The sequence below is a fragment of the Heterodontus francisci genome, chromosome 23 (genome assembly GCF_036365525.1).
Source record: "Heterodontus francisci isolate sHetFra1 chromosome 23, sHetFra1.hap1, whole genome shotgun sequence".
Taxonomy (NCBI): domain Eukaryota; kingdom Metazoa; phylum Chordata; class Chondrichthyes; order Heterodontiformes; family Heterodontidae; genus Heterodontus; species Heterodontus francisci.
Window position 1 is genome coordinate 13,676,184 of NC_090393.1, and position 25,818 is coordinate 13,702,001.

General features: G+C 43.6%; 1 long non-coding RNA gene across 1 annotated transcript; it reads left to right on the top strand.

Annotated features, from left to right (window-relative positions):
* The first annotated feature begins 7,592 nt into the window (after positions 1-7,592).
* On the top strand, positions 7,593-19,904 carry LOC137382963 (uncharacterized). The gene is made up of 4 exons (XR_010977314.1): positions 7,593-7,883; positions 14,193-14,237; positions 17,750-17,918; positions 18,047-19,904. It is a non-coding gene; the product is annotated as an uncharacterized lncRNA (long non-coding RNA).
* The last annotated feature ends 5,914 nt before the right edge of the window (positions 19,905-25,818 follow it).

The window sequence follows — 25,818 nt, forward strand, 5'->3', positions numbered from 1 at the left end:
AGCAGGCAACTGAGTCCCCAGCAACTTTGCTTAGGTCACGATGTCAGAACTTGGGGGCCCCTCAGATCGACTCAAAGGAGAAAATGCCAGGAAACAACTGGTGAAAAATTAAATAATAAAGATCACAATATTAGCAGCGTCAACCGTGGCTCAGTTGGTTCATTCCCATCTCCATGTTAGAAGGACGTGTGTGTACGTCCCACTCCAGAGACTCGGGCGCATAATCTAGCTTGACACCCCAGTGCAGCACTGAGGTAGTTCTGTGCCATCTTTCGGCTGAGACCATGGTCTTGTCTGCCCTATCAGGTGGACGTAAGTGATCTCATGGCATTATTTCGAAGAAGAGTAGGGGAGTTAACCCCAGTGTCCTGGTCAACATTTATCCCTCAACCAACATCACTCAAATCAGACTATCTGGTCATTGTCTGTATGAGGACAAAGCTGTTGATGAAGATTCAGCAGCAGATGGGCTGAATTAGGGCTGGTGGAAGCGAGATTTCATAGATGGCATCGGCAATCTTTGCGATGGGGTCAGCAGTTCAGGGTTAAATCAGACACCAGAGTCGCAAAGCAAACTGGTTCAGTGTGAGACAGCAGCTGGGGAGGGGGATGGAGTCAGTGGACAGGCTCCAGTTTGTGGCACAGGGTGAAGATGATTCATTTGGCCTTCCCAGCATTTAAATGAAGGGAATTATGGCTTATCCAAGACTGGATGTCAGACAAACTAAAAAAAAGGCTCAATTCATCCTCTACATTTCAACTATATCTGGATATAAATGCAGCTTTGTAAAAACTGACATGTCCATGTTGCTATCTCTTGCTGCTACCTGTGCCATGAAGCCAAATAATGGAGATTATTCTTGTCTGTACCCTGTAATAATTAGTCAGTCATATCCACCAACTATTTTTCACAATACACACAACAATGTTGCCTTTAATGGTGAAAATTAAGAGTAACCTGTTCTCTGCTGTCTGTAGGAGCCAACCTTTTCTGGGAATGAGTGGCATGGCCAATGCTGATAGGGCAGGATGCTGTGTTTGGTTGATGAATCGTAATGTCCTCACTGAAGGATGACATTGCAGATGTAATCACTGAAAGCTCTTTTAAAATTTACACTGCGGTGTAATCTATGAAATAGCACATCCATTTGTGATGAGATCACAATATTAGTGATGTCACAGCCAGCAATGACAATTAAGGACCTCCATTCTAATGACTAAACCTGTTTTTGAACTCCTCCTCTATAAAGGAGATAACACAAGGTATTCAGTGATGGAACACTCCACTGTTATCCTGTTGGACTCTTATTGAGATTATGAAGGGTGAGTGCTTACTTTGGTGTCTATGAATCTGCTAAATTGCTGGGTCAAAGTCCTGGAATTCCCTTCCTAATAACACTGTGGGTGTACCTACCCCACATGGACTGCAGCCGTTTAAGAAGGCAGCTCACCACCACCTTCTCATGGCCTGGCCAGCGACGCCCATATCCCATGAAATGAATAAATATTTAAAAAATGTTGCAACATATCTTTCCAATTACAATTACAATTAATACCAATAATGTTGTGATATATACTTCCAATTACAATTTATCAAACCTTTTAATCTGAGGAGTGGACAACAGCTCCTAAGATAACACCCAGAGAACCTTCACAGAGGTAGGTGTCATGGAGATTGGGAATCCAATAAACAGTTTCTCAATTAACTTGTTGGATTTGCCCTATAGATACCTGGCCGGGCTGAGTAAGCACCAACGGGACTCTGACAGGCAACTGAAATATCTATGGAAGGTGGTTGGAATTCTTGATGTCACTCAGGTTAATATTTTAACATGTAGAGCACTCCTGGTGACTCATTAGTTATGAGTACCATCTGATTCGGCTCGTCATATAGACCAAGAAAGTCACAAGTTCACTCATGAAAAGCTGTTGAGTTACATGATCACAGCCATGCGATGGCATTACAATTGGCCATAACACTTGAGTATTGGTGGACTAGTAGGCGGAAAAAATCAGCCAGGGTTCCCATTCCTGATTGAAATACACTGCCCTATGCTAAAAAGTGCATGGGCATCATAGAATCATAGGACAGTAGCCCTGCCCACTGGCCAAAAAGTGGGGACTGCACCCAGCTTCAGCAGGATTGTGGACGTTGGCCCCGGAAGACAGGTAAGCTTGTGGGGCCTCGCCGGGGACAATTAGCCAGGTCCGGGCGAGTCAAGGGGGGGTCAGTTGTGTGGGGAGGGGAATCTTACTTTCAGTGGGGATGGTTAGGGCTACGGGGGGGCTCCACGACAGCCCGCAAGGAGACCGCCAGTTCTGCCTGGCGGCATTCTGGGGGCTTGAGGCACCCACTGGCCGTTGGTGAAATACCTGTGGCGGCGGGAGGAGGCCCTTAAGTAGCAGTTAATTGGCCACTTAAGGGCTTTGATTGGCCTGGGGTGGGCGGGCGGTTTTCACTGCCGCCACCCTGGTAAAATTGCAGCGGAGGCAGGAAGGCATCGGGAATGACAACTCCCCCCCACACCACCCCCGCCCCCCACCCCCCGCTTCCACCCCTGGCTCCCACTCAATTTTACGGCCCCACCCCCACCCCCGCCACTAGCCTGCTCCTGTGGGAGGCATAAAATTCGGGCCATAGAATGGTTACAGCACAGAATGAGGCCATTTGGCCTGTCTTGCCCATGCTGGCTCTCTGCAACAGCCGCTCAACTAGTCCCACTCTCATGCCATTTTGCCATAGCCCTGCAATTTTTTTCTGTTCAGATAATTATCCAATACCCTTTAGAAAGCCACGATGCCTCCACCACACTCTCAGATAGTGCATTCCTGATCCACCCGCGATGTAAAAAGATTTTCCTCATGTCGCCTTTGATTTTTTTTTTTGCCATTCACCATAAATGTGTCCTCTGGCTTACGACCCTTCTGCCAATGGGAACAGTTTCTCCCAATTTACTCAGTCCAGACGCCACATGATTTTGAACACCTTTATCAAAGCTCCTCTCAACCTTCTCTTCTTTAAGAAGGACAGCCCCAGCTTCGCTAAGCTATCCTAATAACACAAGTCCCTCATCACTGGAACCATTCTCATAAGTCTTTTCTGCACCCTCTTTAATGCCTTCAAATCCTTCCTAAAGTGTGGTGCCCAGAATTGGACACAATGCTCCAGTTGAAGCCAAACCATTGTTTTATAAAGGTTCATCATAAACCCCTTGCTTTTGTACTCTATGCCTCTATTTCTAAAGACCAGAATGCCTTATTAACAACTGCTTTCTCAACTTCCCCGCCATCTTCAACAATTTGTGCATATAACCACCCCACCAGGTCTGTCTGCTCCTACACCTGCTTTAGAATTGTACCCTTTATTTTATATTGCCTCTCCTCGTTCTTCCTTCCAAAATGTATCACTTCACACTTCTCTGTATTAAATTTCATCTGCTACGTGTCCGCCCATTCCACCAGCCTATCTACGTACTCCTGAAGTTTGTCACTGCTGGGGAGGCGGTGGCGGATGGGAAATGTCACTAACTAGTAACCCAAAGCCCAGGCTTACGCTCTAGAAACATGGTTTGAATCTCACCACTGGCAGCTGGTAGAATTTGAGTTCAATTAATAAATCTGGAATTAAAAAGCTAGTTTAGTGGCAACCATGAAACCATTGTTGTAAAAACCCAATTGGTGCACTAATGTCATTTAGGGAAGGAAATCTGCTGTCCTTACCTGGTCCGGCTTACATGTGACTCCAGACCTACAGCAATGTGATTGACTATTTTTTAAAAATGGCCAAGCAAGCAAATCAGTTGCACACCCAAGTCTAGGTCATTAATATAGATCAAGCAAAGCAGTGGTCCTAATACCAACCCCTGGGGAGCCCTACTATATACCTTCCTCCAATCTGAAAAACAGCTGTTCACTGTTACTTTCTGTCACTCAGCCAACTTTGCATCAATGCTGCCACTGTCCCTTTTATTCCATAGGCTTCAACTGTGCCGACAAGTCAGTTATGTATTATTTTATCAAACACCTCTTGGAAGTCCATGTGCTCCACATCAACCACATTACCCTCATCAACTCACTCAGTTACTTCATCAAAAAACTTAATCAAATCAGTTAAACACGATTTGCCCTTAACAGATCCGTGCTGGCTTTCCTTAATTAATCCACATTTGTCCAAGTAACTGTTAATTTTGATCCGGATTATCATTTCTAAAAGTTTTCCCGCAACTGAGGTTGAACTGACTGGCCTGTATTTGCCAGGTTATCTTTACATCCTTTTTTGAACAAGGGTGTAACATTTGCAATTCTCCAGTCCACTGACACCACCCCTTGTATCTAAGGAGGATTGGAAGATTATGGCCAGTACCTCCGTAATTTCCACCCTTACTGCCCTTGGTATCCTTGAATGCATCTGATCCGGTCCTGGTGATTTAGCAACTTTAAGTACAGCCAGCCTTTCTAATACCTCTTTATCAATTTTTAGCCCATCCAGTATCTCACCTACCTTCTCCTTCACTATGATTTTTGGAAGTGTCCTCTTCCTTGGTAAACACAGATGCAAAGTATTAATTTAGTACCTCGACTATGCCCTCTGCCTCCATGCATAAATCGCCCTTTTGGTCCTTAATCAGCCCCACTTCTCCATTTACCACCCTTTTACTATTTATATGTCTATAGAAGACATTTGGATTCCCTTTTATGTTAGCTGCCAGTCTCTTATCATACTCTCTCTTTGCTTCTCTTATTTATTTTTTCTCTTTGCCTCTGAACCTTCTTTATTCAATCTGATTCTCACTTGCATTATCAACCTGACATCTGTCATATATACCTAGACACACATCAGGGGCGAACCAGGTCAGGCTTGGCTGTGATGCTTATTTTTTGCGGGGCAAGTTCCCGGAACCTTTCCTCGTACGCTTTTTATAATGTAATAGTTAGTGCAGCCCCAGCATTCAATGTAAATTCACATCAAGGAGGGAGGACAATTTTACATTGACCCCTTTCCTGTTATGGGACTAACAGGAAAATGTGCCTCTTCTTCATTCATCTGACCTTATGGTACAGTTTTTTCCTCAGGTTCATTATCAAAACAGGTGCTAGACTTTTGTCTTTTTTTCTGTAGAATTTAAAAGGAGACAATTTACATTAATCTTATGAAGAACCTTGGTTAGCCGCATTTGGGTGGGGTGGCGGGGGGGGGGGGGGGGGAGGCGGGGTGTGGGTAGAAGGTGGTGTATAGTAATGTAGTAATCCAGAAACTCAGGCTAATGCCCTGGGGACATAGGTTCAAATCCCACCACAGCAACGGGTGGAATTTTAAGTCATTTAATAAAAATCTGGAATTGAAAGTTAGTCTCAGTAATGGTGCCATGAAACTAACATAAAAAAACCCATCTGGTTCACTAATGCTCTTTAGGGAAGGAAATCAGTTGTCCTTACCTGGTCTGGCCTACATGTGACTCCAGACCCACAGCAACGTGGTTGACTTTTTAAAAAATGCCCTCTGAAATGGCCTAGCAAACCACTCAGTTCAAGCGCAATTAGGGATGGGCAACAAATGTTGGCCTGCCAGCGATGTCCACATCCCATGAAAGAATTTTTAAAAATTTAGAGTACTGTGCACCATTACAGTCTCCATATTATAAAAAGGATATAGAAGCTGTGGAAACTCGATCATTGAGCAAGACAGAAATCAATAGATTTCTGAATACTAATGACATCGAGGGATATGGGGATAGTGGGGAAAAATGACGTAGAGGTAGATGATCAGCCGTGATCTGTTTGATTGGCGGAGCAGGCTCAATGGGCCGAATGGCCTACTCCTGCTCCTATTTCCTATGATCCTAAGAAGTTGTTGAAGCCCTGGAGAAGGTGCAAAAAAGATTTACTAGAATGATACCAGAAAGAAGAGGTTAGGCCTATCAGGAAGGCTGAGGCTCTTTACTGTAGAAAAGAGAGGCTGAGAGATAGCCTGGTAGAGGTTTTTACAATTATAAAGGGGTTTGATGTGTGGGAGTCAAAAACTAGCAGCCATAAATATAAAGTAGTCACTAATAATTCAGGTGAAACTTCTTTACTCAGAGAGACTGGTTAGAAAGTGGAACTCGCTGCCACATAGAGTAGTTAAGGTGATTAGTGTAGATGCATTTAAGGGGAAGCTAGGTAAATACATGAGAAAGGAATAAAAGAATATGTTGATGGGGTAAGATCAAGAGCAATGAGAAGAAGCTCAAGTGGAGCACAAACTCTGGCATAGACCAGTTGAGGTAAATGACCTGCCTTCTGTGCTGCAAATTCTATGTAAGATTCCTCATAGCTCTATATGATTTGGGGCCTTATTTTTTCCTCCATGCCTCTAATTCCGCAGCACCTACTGACTTCCAGCAACATTTAGCTAAATTGCCCAAATGCGTTCACATTATGGCCTCTGACCTTCTGTGCCAGCAGTGTCCATCCCAAGTGCTATTTCGAGAGTTCTGGAAGATGTGAGTCTGTCTTCTAACAACAGTTTCTTCTGCAATGATGCTTCCTTCCAACAGCAGACAAGGCAGCCTCCTATTGTATTGTCGTGAAACCCTGCCAAAGTCACATGTTTTGCGCAGCTTTTTTCAGTTCTGCCAGAAGCTGAGAAACATTGCCATTGTTCCTTTTCCTCCTGTAGTTAAACTTATACCATCTGGCAATAGCACGTGGCTCAAGGCTCACTTGGAGGAAGTCCTCCTACGTTTTGTCTTCAGGCTGGGCAGCTGTTTCAAAAACACAATGGGCCAGATGGCCCCTGGCCATGCAGTAAGATTCTACGTGCTTACTCCCGAACAGGGGGACATCTAATATATCTGGCAGCATCTGTGGAGACAGAAGCAGAGTTAACGTTTCAGGTCAGTGACCTTTTTTCAGAACTCTGCTTCTCTCTCCACAGATGCTGTCAGACCTGCTGAGTATTTCCAGCATTTCTTGTTTTTATTTCAGATTTCCAGCATCTGCAGTATTTTGCTTTTATATTAGGGGGCCATCTAGTGTTCAGTTAACAATGCGCAAGTGTCATATGTATCACTAATGTCCTCAGATAATTAAAAAGGGGTCGAGTGGCTGGACAAAGTGGCAGATTCTGCAAGGTTGATTGTAATATAGTTCACGTCTGTGGATTGCGGGCTGATTAAACATAATATATCTTCCATTCTTCAATCTACCTTCCTTTCATCTTTGCACTTTACAATATTATGTGATAAGGGCTATTCCTTCAATGCCAATAAATAATTTATTCATTTCAGGCATACATGGCTTTAAAAATTCTCTTTCACTGAAGAAAGTAGATACAGTCTTATGGGAGGATTTAAACACAAATCTATTGATAATAATCAGTCTCCTTTTTTTAAAAATTTTCCAGCAATACTTCTGACTCATTATGCCTGCAGGCTGTGTTTGTTTGAGGTGGACTTCAGAATCTACACAACTTACCTCTGATTTCCTTAATTAGTCCGTGCAGCCGTATGAGGAAATATTTCCATGGTAACGAGATAAATGCTACATTTTTGTCTTGTTCTTTTGACCTTGCTCTGGGTGTTCCATTTACAGAATGCCATGGTTACCTGCAGTCTCCTCTAGTTAACTCTTCCATTAATAGCTACGGTGAAATGAAAACTATCAATAATCTGAAGAGAAAGAGAAGCGGAAGGAAAAGTGGCGAAGAGGCAGGACTTGCAGCTATTGCCAAACAACAACTACTTTCATTTATATAGCACCTTTAACATAGTAAATAGTCCCAAGGCCTTTTACAGGTGTGATGATCAAACACCAATTGACACTGAAATAAAAACAAGAAACGCTGGAAATACTCAGCAGGTCTGGCAGCGTCTGTTCAGAGAGCAGCAAAGTTAACATTTCAGGTCAGTGACCCTTCTTCAGAATTGACACTGAGTCACTCAAGGAGTTATTAGGACAGGTGATCAAAAGCTTGGTCAAAGAGGTAGGTTTTAAGGAACGCCTTAAAGGAAGAAAGAGAGGTAGAAAGTCGGAGAGTTTAGGGAGGGAATTCCAGAACTTAGGGCCTTGGCAGCTGAAAACACAGCCGTCAATGATAGAGTGATTAAAATCAGGGATGCACAAGAAGCCAGAACTGGAGGAGCGCAGACATATTGGAGGGTTGTAGGGCTGGAGAGGTTCTAAAGAGAGGGAGGGGTGAGTCCATGGATGGATTTGAAAACAAAAATGAGAATTTTAAAATAAAGGCATTGCCGGACTAGAGTCAATGTAGGTCAGCCATCACCGAGGTGATAGGTGAATGGGATTTGGTGCTATGGTGAGCAGGGGGTGTTGGAAACATGCCTGCAAACTACCGTCCCATCCTCAGCCTCCCTTTCCTCTCCAAAGTCCTTGAACATGCTGTCTCCTTCCAAATCCATTCCCATCTTTCCCGGAACTCCATGTTTAAATCCCTCCTATCAGATTTCCGCTGCTGCCACAGTACTGAACCAGCTCTTATTAAAGTCACAAATGACATCCTACGTGACTGTGACAAAGGTAAACTTTCCCTTCTCATCCTACTCGACCTGTCTGCAACCTTTGACACGGGACCACACAAGCCTCCTCCAACACCTCTCCATTGTTATCCAGCTGGGAGGGACTGCTCTCACCTGGTTCCATTCTTATCTACCTTATTGTAGCCAGAGAATCACTTGCAATGGCTTCTCTTCCCACTCCCACATCATTATCACTGGTGGCCCCCTCCTATTTCCCATCTACATGCTGCCCCTTGGACACATCATCCAAAAACACAGCATCAGTTTCCACATGTACACTGATGACAGCCAGTTCAACCTCATCACTGTCTCGCTCCACCCCTCCACTGTCTCCAAATTTTCAGATGCAGGTCTGACATCCAGTATTGGATGAGCAGAATTTGCTCCAGTTAAATATTGGGCAGACCAAAGCACTTGTCTTCGGACCCCACCAAAAACTCTGTTCCCTAGCCACCAACTCCATCCCTCTCCCTGGCATCTGTCTGAGGCTGAACCAGACTGTTTGCAACCTTGGTGTCATATTTGACCCCAAGATGAGCTTCTGATCGCCTATCTACGCCATCGCCTAATTCCACAGTCGTCACATCGCCCTACCTCAGCTCATCTGCTGCTGCAGCCCTCATGCATGCTTTTGTTATCTCTAGACTTGATTATTCCAATGCACTCCTGGCAGGCACACATTCTACCCTCCATAAACTTGAGGTCATCAAAAACTCTGCTGACCGAGTTCTAATTTGCACAAAATCCTGTTCACTGTGCTCACTGAACTACTTGGGCTCCTGGTTAAACAACCCCACAATTTTAAAATTTCCATCCTTGCCTTCAAATTCTTCCATGGCCTCGCTTCTCCCTATCTCTGTAATCTCTTCCAGCTGCACAACCTTCTGAGAGATCTGTGCTTCTCCAATTCTGGCGCCTTGAACTTCCCAGATTTTAATCACGCCATCATTGGTGGCCATGTGTTCACCTGCCGAGGACCTAAGTTCTAAGGGTCGTTGACAATGCTATCAAGCAGCACTTGCTCAGCAATAATCTGCTCACTGATTCTCAGTTGGGTTCTGCCAGGGCCACTCAGCTCCTGATCTCATTACAGCCTTGGTCCAAACATGGACCGCAGAGCTGAACTCACACGGTGAGGTGAGAGTGACTGCCCTTGACATCAAGGCAGCATTTGACCGAGTATGGCATCAAGGAGCCCTAGCAAAACTTGAGTCAATGGGAATCAGGGGGAAGACTCTCTGCTGGTTAGAGTCATACCTAGCGCAAAGGAAAATGGTTGTGGTTGTTAGAGATCAAACATCTCAGTCCCAGGACATGACTGCAGGAGTTCCTCAGGGTAGTGTCCTAGGCCCAACCATCTTCAGCTGCTTCATCAATGATCTTTCCTCCATCATAAGGTCAGAAGTGGGGATATTCGCTGATGATTACACAATGTTCATTACCATTCGCGACTCCTCAGATACTGAAGCAGCCCGTGTCCAGATGCAGCAAGACCTGGACAACATCCAGGCTTAGGCTGTTAAGTGGCAAGCAACATTCATGCCACATAAGTGCCAGGCAATGACCATCTCAAACAAAAGAGAATCTAACCATCTCCCCTTGACATTCAATGGGATTACCATCGCTGAATCCCCCACTATCAACATCCTGGGAGGGGGGGTTACCATTGACCAGAAACTGAACTGGACCAGTCACATAAATGCTGTGGCTACAAGAGCAGGTCAGAGCTGGGAATTCTGCAGTGAGTAACTCAATTTCTGTCTCCCCAAAGCTTGTCCACCATCTACAAGGCACAAGTCAGGAGTGTGATGGAATACTCTCCACTTGCCTGGAGCTGCAGCTCCAACTACACTCAAGAAGCTCAATACCATCCAGGACAAAGCAGCCCACCTGATTGGCACCCCATCTACAAACATTCACTCCCTCCACCACCGATGCACAGTGGCAGCAGTGTGTATCATATGCAAGATGTACTACTCCAACTTACTAAGGCTCCTTCAACAGCACATTCCAAACCCGCAACCTCTATCACCTAGAAGGATAAGGACAGCAGACGCACGGGAACACCACCACCTGCAAGTTCCCTCCAAGCCACACACCATCTTGACTTGGAACTATATCGCTGTTCCTTTACTGTCGCTGGGTCAAAATCCTAGAACTCCCTTCAAGCACTGCAGCAGTTCAAGAAGGCAGCTCAACACCACCTTCTCAAGGGCAATTAGGGGTGGGCAATAAATGCTGGCCAAGTCAGCGATGCCCACATCCCATGAATGAATAATAAAAAAGGAATTCCCTCCCATAACCTCTCCATCTTGCTACCTGTCTTTCCTCCTTTAAGACATGCCTTAAAACATACCTCTTTGATCTTGCTTGTTGGTCAAGGGCTCTAATATCTTTTTTTTGTGGCTCAGTGTCAAATTTTCCTTTATAATGCTCCTTTGAAGTGCCTTGTGACATTTAATTACATTGAAGGCACTTCATAAATGCAAGTTGGCAGGAGGCTGTGGTGGATTGTAAATGATAGATAAAGCAGAAAATATGGAGGCCCTGGATACTGTTCAATGAATTATAAACTCGTAGTCCAATCAATGGAGTCCATTTTACTGCAGCTGGCCGACGGGAATATGCTAATGTCTGTTAATATATTCTAAAGACAGCCTGCGGGAGTAATTGCATGTGATGCATATGTAACATCTCTGAGCGGTTGAAATTGAAATGTGTGATATTATTAATAACTATGATTGTACTGGGTTATCATCATTGCCAACAGAGAAATTTTGAAGGCACTAGTAGATATATCATGGCATTGCTCCCAGGTAGTCCAGGACCTGGAGTGTGGTTTCTGATGAAATCAATCGAATGGTATTGGGGAAGGATCTACAAAGGATTGGGAGATACACGCCTCTAGATTACTGCTGAAGGTGGAAATGGCCCCCAAAACATTTGTGACACTTTTTACAAAGTTTGCTTAAGCTACAGTTGTCTTGATTTCATTTTTTGTTCTACTTCCTGTGGATTTGCCTGGTATATGTGAGAGGAGTGCACATTATTCATTCTTTATTCTTCCCTCCTCCTCCTCAATATCTTCCTCCTTTTTCACTGTTATTCACATGATAATAAAAGATTTCTTCACTCTTCCCCCATAGAGGAGTTGTAGTTCTTGTTGAAACTACAGCAGGAACGTTTTTCCACTGTTAGTCCTCGAGTGACAAGCAGACTCTTATTCACCTTGCAACCTTTGAGTTCTGAAGCGTTGATGCTGTTTTACTCTCCACGGAGGCTGCCTGACCCATTGAGTATTTCTGGAATTTTCTGTTTTTGTTTCTCATTCACCTTGATTCAGTTCTGGCTGACTGAATGACTGTGGTCACAAGTTCTGACCTTAACATTTCAAAGTGCTTCATCAGAAAGGTTTCAGATTTTTAAATTCGCTTGGGTTTATATCTGGTTCTTCACCTCTTCCAGGAGATCACATTTCTTTCAAATGTGTTGATGCACAAGGCATTTCAGTTCTGTGGGGCAGGCTGGGTGAACCAGAGAGTCTTTTTCCTGCCTGTCATATTTATAAGTTTGTATGTTGGTCAAGAAAGAACTTACATTGATTGATATACCACCTTTCACATTCTCAGGAGGTTCCAAAATGCATCACAGCCAGTGAGTTACTTTAGAAGTGTAGTCACTGTTCTTTAGATAACTCAACAGCCAATTTGTCTAACATCAAATGAGGTAGAAGACTAGTTAAGTGGATAAGGAATAAATATTAGCCAGGACACTGGCTGGAACTCCCATGCTGTTGTTCATATAAGTGCTCTGGGATCATTTATGCCCAGCAGATGGGGATCTCAGTTTAACATCTCATTTCAAAGAGGGCACCTCTGACAGTGCAGAACTCCCTCAGCACCACGCTAAAACGTCAGCATAGATTATGCACTCAAGTTGTTGGAGTTGGGCTTGAACCCATGATTGTCTGGACCCAGAGGCAAGTGGGTTACAACGAGTCAAGTTGATACTTGATACTGGCCCTCTCAGTAATACCAAAATGCCTCATCCCAAACAGCACATTAGACTGGTGCCTTAAAGTATATAAAAGGCTGATAAAAATAAATTCCACCTGCTTGTCATAATACACTCTAGATATTAATCCAACAGGAGCAGGATGAAAATCAAAGCCCTGGTGATGCATCACTCTCCCACACAGAAATTGTCCGCAGCAATTGGAAATACCATGTACCTGAAAACCAGGTGAGCTTTCCAACTCAAGCCTCAGGCACGTATCAGAAGAGCAGGCCTATGAGAGTGAAACTCTTTGCTGCTAAATTTTATGGGTCAGTTCAGTGATTTTATTCCTCCCAGAAGTGTGTACTTTATTATGTTATATAAATATTATTTTTAGAAAGCGCTAGCCTGAGTCAAGAAGCACAATCGTGCCTGACAACAGTGCAAGAGCTGATTTCAGCAGTCCTCAACCCCAGAGAGCTGTGGATGCTCAGTCGTTGAGTATATTCAAGACATAGGTTTTTGGGTGCTAAGGGAATTAAGGGATATGGGGATAGAGTGGGAAGATGGAGTTGAGCCATATTCTTATTGAATGGCAGAGCAGGGCTCACTGAACTGAATGAGCTACTCCAGCTCCTATTTCTTATGTTATGATCAGATAGTTTGAAACATATAAGATCCTGAGGGGTCTTGACAGGGTGGATGTGGAAAGGATGTTTCCCCTTGTGGGAGAATCTAAAACCAGGGTCCACTGTTTAAAAATAAGGGGTCGCCCATTTAAGACAGAGATGAGGAGAAATTTTTTTTCTCAGAGGGTCGTGAGTCTTTGGAATTCTCTTCCTCAAAAGGTGGTGGAAGCAGAGTCTTTGAAATAAGTTTAAGGCAAAGTTAGATAGATTCTTGATAAGCTAGGGGGTGAAAGGTTATCAGGGGTAGGTGTAATGTGGAGAAATCAGTTCAGCTCAAGGGGCTGAGTGATCTACTCCTGCTCCTAATTCATATAGTTGATTTGATTTGTTCACCTTTAGTCAATCAGATATTTAGAATTAGAATTAGAATATTACAGCGCAGTACAGGCCCTTCGGCCCTCGATGTTGCGCCAATTATCTGACCTACACTATTCCATTTACATCCATATGTCTATCCAATGACCACTTAAATGCCCTTAAAGTTGGCGAGTCTACTACTGTTGCACCCTCGCTGTCTCCCTCGCTGTCTCCCTCGCAGTCTCCCTCGCTGTCTCTCACGCAGTCTCTCTCGCTGTCTCCCTCGCTGTCTCTATTTGATTTAACCCTAATGTGTCTCTATTTGATTGATAACTTAACAACAAAGTGATTATTTAAGCCGATTATGATATTTTTTACCCATGATGTTGGCAGCCTAAAGAAAAATCTTGGCAGAAAACTATTCGAGCAATATGATTGGTTTGTTTTGTTGTAGTCCCTGGTTCTAGATTGCTGGGTTTGAAGAGGAGTGAGAAATTTCATTAGGTGGATTTGTGCTTCTTTCCCATTATTGTCTCAGTTGTGTGAGGGGGATTTGGAGGTGATAGTGTTGCCATATGTCAGATTTTTCCAACTTTGTAACAGTGACTACACTTCAAAAAGTGCTTCATTGGTTGTAAAGTGGTTTGGGATGTCTGGTGCTATATAAATGTAAGTCTTTCTTTTGTCTTTCCAGGTGGTGGAGGTCATGTTTTTGAAAGTTGCTGCTCAACAAGCCACAGTGAGTTGCTGCACTGCATCCAGTAGATAGTACACACTGCAGTCATGATGCACCAGTGGTGGAAGGAGTGGGTATTTAAGCTGGTGGATGAAGTGCTGGTCAAGAAAATTGCTTTGTCCTGGATGATGTTGAGCTTCTGGAGTGCTGTTGGAGCTGCACTCAACCAGGAAAGTGGAAAATATTCCATCACACTCCTGACTTGCGCCTTGTAGGTGGCGGAGAGACTTTGGGAGTCAGGATGTGAGCCACTCACTTCAGAATACTAAGCCTCTCGCCTATTCTACTAGGCACGGCATTTACGTAACCAGCTTAATTGATTTTCTGATCAATGATGAACCCCAGGATGTTGATGATGGTGTATTCAGCAATAGTAATGCTATTGAATGTCAAGGGGAGGTGGTTAAGCTGCCTCTTGTTAGAGAAGGCCATTGCCTAGCACTTGTGCAGTGTGAATGTTACTTGCTACTTATCAGACTAAAGCTGAATTATCTGAGGAATTGTGATCGGAGAGTATATTCTCTTACTGGTATTACTGCAAACTACCACTACTTGCTTCCAAACTAAGTGAAAACATCTAATTAGAATCGCTTTGGAATTATGCCAAGTTCTCCTGTTTTAACGAACGATCATGAATTACTTGACCTCTCCTAAAGAATGTGTCATCTTACTCTTAATAATGATAAAGCACTCATAATGGTGACTAGCTTAAATTATAAAGGTGAATATGTCTCATAGAGCTGACATGTAACAGCTCATCAAATCCAGAGATATATTTGGAACTGAATCCATTCCATCTGCCAGAGAAGGCTAGGAAAGAAAGAGACACCACACAATATCTCCTAAAGACAAAAATGTATGGAAAATTCCATTCCACAGGACTGGCAAGAAACAGGTTCATTTTGTCAAGTGCTTGGGAGAGGTAAAATTGGGCCCTTTTAGTTACCAGCACAGAAAGTATTGGGGAAGTATCTTTTTTTTATTCATACAGAGAATGTGGGTGTTGAACGGGATTTAAGTCCCCACCCAGAGTACATTCTGTGCCTTTGCTACCCTCAGTGATACTTCCAAGTGGTGTTCAACATGGAGCAGTGATGGATCATCAGCTGAAGGTGTTGGAGGTGGTAATCAGCAAGAGGTTTCCTTGCTGATTTGACCTGATGACCCGAGACTTCATGCTGTCCTGAATCAATGGTGAGGAGTCCACTCCCCACCAAATGTATGGTATTATGTCAACTCTGGTGGGGCTGTCCTACATGGGACAGGACATAGTCAAGGATGCTGGCTGAAAGGTACGATTCTGTGAGTGTGAATCCATCAGGCTGTTGCTTGACTGGTCTGTTAGCTAGTTCTCCCAATTTTGGCACACGTCCCCAGTTATGATGGAATATGATTGGACAGTCCCAAAATCAGGCAAAGCGATCATAATGCAAGATTAATCCATGCCCATTCAAAGTAATGGTGCCAGCATGCCTCAGCAGGGGTGGCAAGTTTATGCAAGGCTAGCACCACTTAAATCTAGCCTGCACTACTTAAAGCTAGCCTGCACCTCATAAAGGGGAGGTACATTCTGGCTGCAGCATGGGATGGAAGTGGTGTAAGTGAAGTTAAAGAGCATGAAGAGCATTAAAAAATAGTGCAAAAGGTTAGATAGCATGCCCCAAGGTTCTCTGATGCAGCGCTAGAGGCCTTGATGCAGGAGGTGTACAAGAGGAGAGAGGTCCTCTTCCCTTTGGAGGCCAGGAAGCCCTCCAGGGAGATTTTAAGAAGGCAGTGGAAACAGGTAGCTGTTGCAGTTAATGCCAGCAATTTAGCCCCAAGGACCAGGATGCTGTGCTGCAAGAATTTTAATGACATCACATGAGTGGTCAAGGTCAGTGTTTGCATTGTCAAATGCCATGTGCCACCACTGCACCACTAGCTTCACACACACTGCTCCATTCACCACACCCCCTTCACTCATCTATCAGTAATCTCTATCAACATAACTCATATTGAGGACCCTACCAAATTCAGTCAAACTTTACAAATTTCATGGTCATAACATGTTAAGAATCGTGAATTTCATGATTTCACGCATTTAAATTGTAAATTTCATGATATCGCAACAAACCATGAAAATGATCTATTTTAAACAAAATAACAAGGGTGGTATTTACTGTATACTCAAAAACTATTGTAAAAAGCTGACTATAAACTGGTCACATTCTTTACTCACTGTAGACAATGGTTGAATGTGAACATGGAGCAACCCACATCTGTCTCTTTCTTCACCTGTCTTTGTTGAGACACAGCTCTCTCCACGTTCACAGAGGTTGTTGGAATTGTCAGACAGCGCCATGATAGCCTTGTAAGGTGGCAGATTCTGCAATCCACAGAGTTCCAAAACTGCAGCACAGGCAAAGTACAATCTGTTTCTTTTGCAATGTTTCTATAAGCAGGAATTTCCAGCCTACAATTCTTGTCAAAGCCAGAAATCGCATCAAATTAGTTTAAATCCACCATCAACAGGTGCATTTATGCAGGGTCAAAGATACACACTGCTTTCAGGAACACTGCAGAGGTTGTTGAAACTGCTGAGCTGCTTTTTCTTCACCACTTGATGTCACCCGTAGCAGTAAGATTGTTTGAGCTTCTTTGCCATGCAAGTAAACACCAGTTGAGCACAGCCATTTAATTCAGCATCATCAGAGTGTTGTTTGTTTGACTGTGCTTAAACCCAGAATAGTACACCCGTTACTTTATTGTAAACTTTGTGGATTGTGATGTGCCTAGATTCAAACCAAGTGATTAAATCTATCAGTCATATAGCATTCTTGGCAACAAACTGAACCTCCTTATAAAGCTGAGCATTGTTTAGAAGGGTTACATTGTCTGTTAAAACCTGTATTTTTGGTGTCAGTGTGAGCTCTTCTGAGAGGAAGTCTGAGTAGCATTTCAGGTGAGCTGCATGATGCTGTGCTGTCCGAAACCAAGAACTCCAACACGTAATTACTGACTCTGGAGGAAGGGTAGAGTTTTGGTTGCTAATTTCAGTCATTTTAGCCGCTTTTGGAATGTGTTGCCTGGGTTGACGCCTGCAGCTAGGGCAGTGTTTGAAGATCTTTTTAATGTAGCTAACCAGTTTATCGACTTTACCAAACTCACTTTTCCACAGATCACTGAAAAGAAAAATTTTATGTAATATGGGCAGCATTAGGCATTACACCTTGGAGCACAGATTTGAAAGATTTTGTCCTGTAAGTTGCAGACACTTTGTTGAAACTGCACCATATTTTGAAGCAGTCAAATGAACCCGATCCCAACCTGAGCTGAGCCTGACCCAGCCATAGTGCATTCACTGTACTTACCACTTTTGGAAGGAAGCTGCAGCATGAGTGTGATGACGTCATAGAGACGCTCACTTGTTCACTGCGCAGACTCACAGTCTCCCTCCTTGACGTCCTGGACTCCCAGCTCAGGTAGGCATTTCAACTTTTGACACTTACTAAACTCAACTTCCCTTTTCCTCCCAGCAGAGCAAACGTTAATACTGTGTGCATCCGACCCAGACCCGGCCTGACCCAGACCTGGCCCGACCCGAGCCGAGCACGAAAGCCGAATCCAGAAGAGCGAACCGACCCGACCCGAACCCAACATGTCGTCAGGTCCCGTCGGGCTCAGGTTGGGTAGCAGGCCTTTATGGTACGTTGCTGCTTGCAGAAGCATCCACAAATTCCATTGTAACCAAATTAACAATTTTCTCAGCTCTCTGTCGATTCCTTAAAAAGAAATGAAATCGTTGCTTGTTTTTTTGCATGTTCATTTTCCAGCAGTGCGGTGTTGGATGCTCTCTTTCTGCTGCGATGACTTTTGGACTGTAAATGGCGCTGAACCGTTGCCCGCCGTCTGTGATCCAATGAAACAGCTTGTACAAAACCGTATTCCACCATCAGCAAGCAGAATTTTGCTTCCAAATTCTTTCACTCGATGTGCTGCAGTAATGGTTGTGGCCGTTTTTGATTTGCTCATTCTGGTATTCTCACTTGTCTGCTAATACTCGAGTCTGCTACTCTCAAACTGCCCTCCCTCATCTACCAATCAGTAAGGTGAGCCTTGTGTTAATCACTAAAATGTGCAAGGTTCTCAAACTAGCTGATTTCACAGAGGAGCTCAGATTTCACGATCCATGTTGCATTTTTCATGGTCGTGAATGTGGTAGGGCCCTACCAGGATGTTGTTTGTGAATCTTCACTGGTTTAATTATAAAGAACATGAAGGTGAGTGATCCAAATTGTTGCTTAACGTCTGCTGAGATTCAGTTGATGGCACTCTCACCTCTGATTTAGAGGGTTGGGGGCTCCAGTCCCACTCTATGCCTCTATCACAAACATCTGCTGTCTTTCGATAATTCCTCTGCTCTTCTTCAAAATGGTGTCAGGCAATCTTTTACATCCACCTGAGAGGGCAGAGGGGGCCTCAGTTAAGCAAAGCCTTGATTTTAAAATTCTCATTCTTGTTTACACATCCCTCCATGGCCTCGCCGCTCCCTATCTCTGTAATCTCCTCCAGCCCCACAACCCTCCAAGATATCTACGTTCCTCTAATTCTGATCTCTTGAGCATCCCCGATTTTAATCTTTCCACCATTGGTGGCCATGCCATCAGCTGCCTAGGCCACAAGCTCTGGAGTTCCGTCCTTAAACCTCTCTGCCTCACTACCTCTCTTTTCTCCTTTAAAACACTCCTTAAAACCCACCTCTTTCATCTTCCCTAATATCACTTTATGTGGCTTGGTGACAAGCTTTGCTTCATAATTCTCACGTGAACCACTTGTGATGCTTTATTACATTAAAGGCGCTATATAAACACAAGTTGTTATTGTTGTTGATTTATTTTAATTGCAAAAAAATCCATTCTCAACTTCCAACTTTGTTAGTAAAATGAACTGATCTATTTCATGGGGAAATGTGCCTTCCATTATAAATTATTCCTGTACTATTAAAGCAATTAAGTAAAAATAACATAAAGCATTTCTTAAAGCCAATATAAACTTTATCTTCAGAAAGCTTCCTTTCTACAGATCTCATATTGTTAGCTATCTCCCCTCCATTGACATTCACAGAGCACATTTCAATAGTCCCCATCTCCCTGTGGGAGTAGGGATCTGACCTTTCAAAAGCATTAAGTGGTCCTGAAGTTCCATTATAGGTCTTTTAATTCCTGACAATCGGTATCTGAATTTCATTTTCTTTCTCTCTCTCTTCTCTTTTGAATCTATCTTCTTTATAAACTAGTGACTGGGTCGAAGAGATAGCAGGGGTATGTTTGATATGAGGCCTTGCTCCCTTGGAGATAAGGTGTTGATGCGGAAGTTTATCGCTAATGACACAAGAGGAAAGCTATCATTACCATAAAGTGCAGGAATTGTCATTGCAGCCATGCAGAATGTCATTGCTACTCTCTAGAGTGATAGCTCAGTCCACTGTTCTTCATGACTCTTAGCAACTTATCTGCTTTCATCTTTAACTCAAGGATCTTCTTCTAAGAAAAATATGGATCATTTCAGAACTGCCAATGAAAGACATTTTTTGATTTTTTTCTTCTAACGGAATATAAAAGATAATCCTTTCATCTAGAAAGTACATTTGACGGCTGAGATATAGCACAGCATCCTGAGATAGTGGTTAAAGGTGGCCTGGGGTGAGGGGGGGGTGGGGAGTAAAATAGCTGTCTTGTTAACTATAACAGTGTTTGTTAATATTCCCAATTGTTTGCCATTTTCTCTGGCCCCACTGATTCTGAATTTTGACAGGAACAGAAGGTTTTGTTATGAAACGGTGGCAGTAAAAAAAAATTAAGTATGTACATCATCAGGAACCTAATGTAGCAAGTGGTCTGTTGTTCCTGTAGTACTAGAGTCACTTGAGGGATCTTGAACAAGCAGATGGGGTTCACTTTCAAAGAACATTGGACCATTGTTAAAATCATAGAATGATGCAGCATAGAAAGAGACCATTTGGGTTTTTGAAAGAACTATCCAATTAATCCCATTCCCTAGAGCCCTTTTTTCCCCCTTCAAGTATTTATCCAATTCCCTTTTGAAAGTTATTATTGAATCTGCTTCCACCATCCTTTCAGTCAGTGCATTCCAGGACACAACTTGCTGTGTAAAACTATTTCTCCTCATCTGGCCTCTGGTTCTTTTGCCAATTACCTGAATTGTTTAAGGGTGATGCTGGTGTAATTCTCATTAAAAATGTTAATGTATGGCACAAGTGCCATTTTGTTGCTTGCCATCTTGCATCGTGATTGGATGAATTCGCCCTCCCTACACAAAATGGCATCGGACTCCTCCAAGTACTGTAAGCAAGCATTTATGGAATTGAGGTCTTCCCCTAATTCTTCAACCTAGGCCAGTCAGTGCTATTTATGATAGCAAAGTGCTCTGGAGATAAGAATTCAAATCCTACCATGACACTTGGAAAAATTTAAATTCAACTAATTAATAAATCTGCAATAAAAACCTAGTATTACTAATGATGAACATGAAGCTACTGGATTGTTATGAAAGCCCATCTCATCGAGTCATAGAGTTATACAGCACAGAAACAGGCCCTTCGGTCCATCGTGTCTGTGCTGGCCATCAAGCACCTAATCCCATTTTTCAGCACTTGGCCCATAGCCTTGTATGCTATGGCATTTCAAGTGCTCATCTAAATACTTCTTAAATGTTGTGAGGGTTCCTGCCTCTACCACCTCTTCAGGCAGTGCGTTCCAGATTCCAACCACTCTCTGGGTGAAAAAATGTTTCCTCAAATCCACACTAAACCTCCTGCACCTTACCTTAAATCTTTGCACCCTGGTTATTGACCCCTCCACTAAGGGAAAAGGTTTCTTCCCATCTAACCTATCAATGCCCCTCATAATTTTGTATACCTCAATCATATCTCCCCTCAGCCTTCTCTGCTCTAAGGAAAACAACCCTAGCCTTTTCAGTCTCTCTTCATAGCTAAAATGCTCCAGCCCAGGCAACATCCTGGTGAATCTCCTCTGCACCCTCTCCAGTGCAATCACATCCTTCCTATAGTGTGATGCCCAGAACTGTACACAGTACTCCAGCTGTGGCAGAACTAGCATTTTATATAGCTCCATCATAACCTCCCTGCTCTTATATTCTATGCCTCGGCTAATAAAGGCAAGTGTCCCATATACCTTTCTAACCACCTTATCTACCTGTGCTGCTGCCTTCAGTGATCTATGGACAAATACACCAAGGTCCCTCTGTACTTCCTTGGTTCCTACCATCCATTGTATATTGCCTTGCCTTGTTAGTCCTCCCAAAATGCATCACCTCACACTTCTCAGGATTAAATTCCATTTGCCACTGCTCCGCCCATCTTACCAGCCCATCTATATCATCCTGTAATCTAAGGCTTTCCTCCTCATTATTTACAACACCGTAAATTTTTGTGTCATCTGCAAACTTACTGATCATACCTCCTATATTCACGTCTAAATCATTAACGTACACTACAAACAGCAAGGGTCCCAGCACCGATCCCTGCGGTACACCACTGATCAGAGGCTTCCACTTGCAAAAGCAACCCTTGGCCATCACCCTCTGCCTCCTGCCACTAAGCCAATTTTGGATCCAATTTGCCAAATTGCCTTGGATCCCATGGGCTCTTACCTTTTTAACAAATCTCCGATGCGGGACCTTATCAAAAGCCTTACTGAAGTCCATATAGACTACATCAACTGCTTAACCCTCATCTACACATTTCGTCACCACCTCAAAAAATTCAATCAAGTTAGTCAGACACGATCTCCCCCGACAAAGCCATGCTGACTGTCCCTGATTAATCCCTGCCTCTCCAAGTGGAGATTAATCCTGTCCCTCAGAATTTTTTCCAATAGTTTCCCAACCACTGATGTTAGATTCACCAGCCTGTAATTACCTGGTTTATCCCTGCTACCATTCTTGAATAATGGTACCACATTCGCTGTCCTCCAATCCTCTGGTACCTCTCCTGTGGCCAGAGAGGATTTGAAAATTTGTGTCAGAGGCCCTGCAATCTCCTCGCTTGCCTCACTTAACAGTCTGGGATACCTCTCATCTGGGCCTGGGGATTTATCCAATTTTAAGCCTGCTAAAACAGCTCATACTTCCTCCCTTTCAATGCTAATATGTTCAAGTATATCACAATCCCCCTCCCTGATCTCTACACCTACATCGTCCTTCTCCATAGTGAACACTGATGAAAAGTAATCATTTAAAACCTCACCTGTGTCCTCCGGCTCCACACACAGATTGCCACTTTGGTCCCTAATGGGCCCTACTTTTTCCCTGGTTATCCTCTTGCCCTTAATATACTTATAAAATGCCTTAGAATTTTCCTTTATCTTGCCCGCCAGTGTTTTATCATCTCCCCTCTTTGCTCTCCTAATTAACTTTGTAAGTACCCCCCTACACTTTCTATACTCCTCTAGTGCCTCCATTGTTTTCAGCACTCTGAATCTGCCATAAGCCTCCTTTTATTTACTGATCCAATCCTCTATATCCCTTGACATCCAGGGTTCCCTGGACTTGTTGGTCCTACCCTTCACCTTAATGGGTACATGTTGGCTCTGAACTCTCACTATTTCCTCTTTGAATGTCACTGATCTGATGTCAACAAGTAGTTGCTCCCAGTCCACTTTGGCCAGATCCTGTTTTATCATCTTAAAATCGGCCTTCCCCCAATTCAGTACCTTTATTTTCAGTCCATCTTTGTCCTTTTCCATAACTACTTTAAATCTTACAGAGTTATGGTCGCTATCCCCAAAATGTTCCCCCACTGACACTTCTACCACTTGTCCGGCTTCATTCCCTGGGATTAGGTCCAGTACTGCCCCTTCTCTTGGAGGACTATCTACGTACTGGCTCAAAAGGCTCTCCTGTATGCACTGAAAGAATTCTGCCCCCTTTAAGCCTTTTGCACTAAGACTATATCAGTTGATTTTGGGGAAGTTGAAATCCCCTCCCATTATTTTTACACCTCTCTGAGATTTGCCTACGTATCTGCTCCTCTATCTCTCCCTGACTGTTCGGGGGCCTGTAGTACACTCCCAGCCAAGTGATTGCCTCCTTTTTGTTTTTAAGTTCTACCCATATGGCCTCATTTGAGGAACCTTCTAAGATATCATCCCTCCTTACTGCAATAATTGACTCCTTGATCAACAGTGCAATGCCACCTCCACTTTTACCCCCTCCCCTGTCATGCCTGAAGATTCTATACCCTGGAATATTGAGCTGCCAGTCCTACCCCTCCCTCAACCATGTCTCTGTGATAGCAATAATGTCATAATGCCATGTGTTAATCAATGCCCTCAATTCATCTGCCTTACTAGTAAGACTCCTTGCATTAAAATAGATGCAATCCTGCCTTGCATTTTTCACTTGTGCCTTAACAGGTCTATATTTGCTCTGCCTTCCAGGCAAATGGCGTGTTGCCCTTCATAGCGAGAGGATTCAAGTACAGAAGCAGGGCTGCAATTATACAGGGCCTTGGTGAGGCCACAACTGGAATATTGTGTGCAGTTTTGGTCTCCTTATCTGAGGAAGGATGTTCTTGCTTTAGAGGGAGTGTAACGAAGGTTTACCAGACTGATTCCTGGGATGGCGGGACTGACGTTTGAGGAGAGATTGAATCGGTTAGGATTATATTCGCTCGAGTTCAGAAGAGTGAGGGGGATCTCATAGAAACCTATAAAATTCTAACAGGACTTCACAGGGTAGATGCAGGAAGGATGTTCCCGATGGTGGCGGAGTCCAGAACCAGGGGCCATAGTCTAAGGATACGGGGTAAACCTTTCAGGACTGAGATGAGGAGAAATTTCTTCACCCAGAGAGTGGTGAGCCTGTGGAATTCACTACCACAGAAAGCAGTTGAGGCCAAAACATTGTATGTTTTCAAGAAGGAGTTAGATATAGCTCTTGGGGCGAAAGGGATCAAAGGATATGGGGGGAAAGCGGGAACAGGTTACTGAGTTGGATGATCAGCCATGATTATAATGAATGGTGGAGCAGGCTCGAAGGGCCGAATGGCCTACTCCTGCTCCTATTTTCTATGTTTCTATGACTCAGTTTCTCTTCTATATTTGACTGTGCATCACCCCCTACTGTAACTCCACTCTGTATCCCATCCCCCTGCCAAATTAGTTTAAACCACACCACCCCCCCCCGAACATCTAGTTCATTAAAGTGCAAACCCACAGCAAAGTGATTGATTTTTAACTGCCCCCTGAAATAGCCTAGCAACCACTCAGTTGTCAGCTCACTGCCATCTTCTCAAGGACAATTAGGGATGGGGAATAAATGATGGCCTTGCCATGAATAAGAGAAAATTTAGATGTTAACAGGTAGAAGATGCACCCCACCCCAACCACCTGATGATGGGGAAGGTTCTCCCTCCCAACACAGGGTTCTTTGGTGCGGTTTAAGTTGCTACAGAGCCAGGAGAAGCTGGATTGCTCGCTCAAACCCGCCATACTCCTGATTTCCCTCTCTCTTCCCTGGTTGTCACTCCATGCCTATTCACGGCCCCCACCCACCACCTCGCAAACTATCTTCGGGCTGCTGCGGGCAAGGCAAATGACCCATTAGTGTTTTTTCAGCCTAGCACTCTCACCTGTGAGTCACAAAGTTCTGGGTTCAAGTCCCACTCCAGGACTTGAGCATAACAATCAAGGTTGACACTCCAAGGTAGTATTGAGGGAGTGCTGCACTGTTGAAGGTGCTGCCTTTTGGATGAGACTAAATCAAAGCCCCATTTGCTCTGTCAGGTGGATGCAAAAGATCTCATGGCACAATTTTGAAGAAGAGCAGGGGAGTTACCCCTGTTGGTCCCGGACAATATTTATCCTTCAATCAACATCACAGAAACAGATTGTCTGCTCATTATCACATTGTGGTTTGTGGGAGCTTGCTGTGCACAAATTGTCTGCTATGTTTCCTACATTACAACAGTGACTGCACTACAGCAGTACTTCATTGGCTGTAAAGTGCTTTGGGATGTCTGATGGTTGTGAAAAGCACTATATAAATGCAAATCTTTCTTTCTTCTAATGTTTCCTTGCCAACAAACAGCTGAGTGTGGCTCCCCATTACTGCCTGTGCCCCAGACATTTAAATCAGCATTAGAGTCTATGTTGGCTTATGTCTTTAGGTCAAACACGAGCAACTGTTTAAGTACTAGGTGGATTACAACAGTGGCTATTTATTAGTGAAGCCTGGCCATCGATAGCTTCATGTATCAATAGTACCTTGTGTTGATGTAGACATCATGGGAATGATAGCATTACAAGGCTCATTTTTCAATTGAAAAGAGAAATGTACTAAAGAGAAATAAAAGTGAGATTACAATGGTGGTATTGTATTATTTCTTCCTGCAACTCAGTTATTACATTCCCATTACAAAGCTTTGAAAATGAAAAGAGCAGCATTTATTGTTTAGTATATTAGCTTTCTTTCCACTTCATGGCTTGAACGGTTGGTGATAAATCTTACACGTTGTACAGGGCAATTTCAAAGCACAAATTATTAATTCTGTGCCACAGTCAAT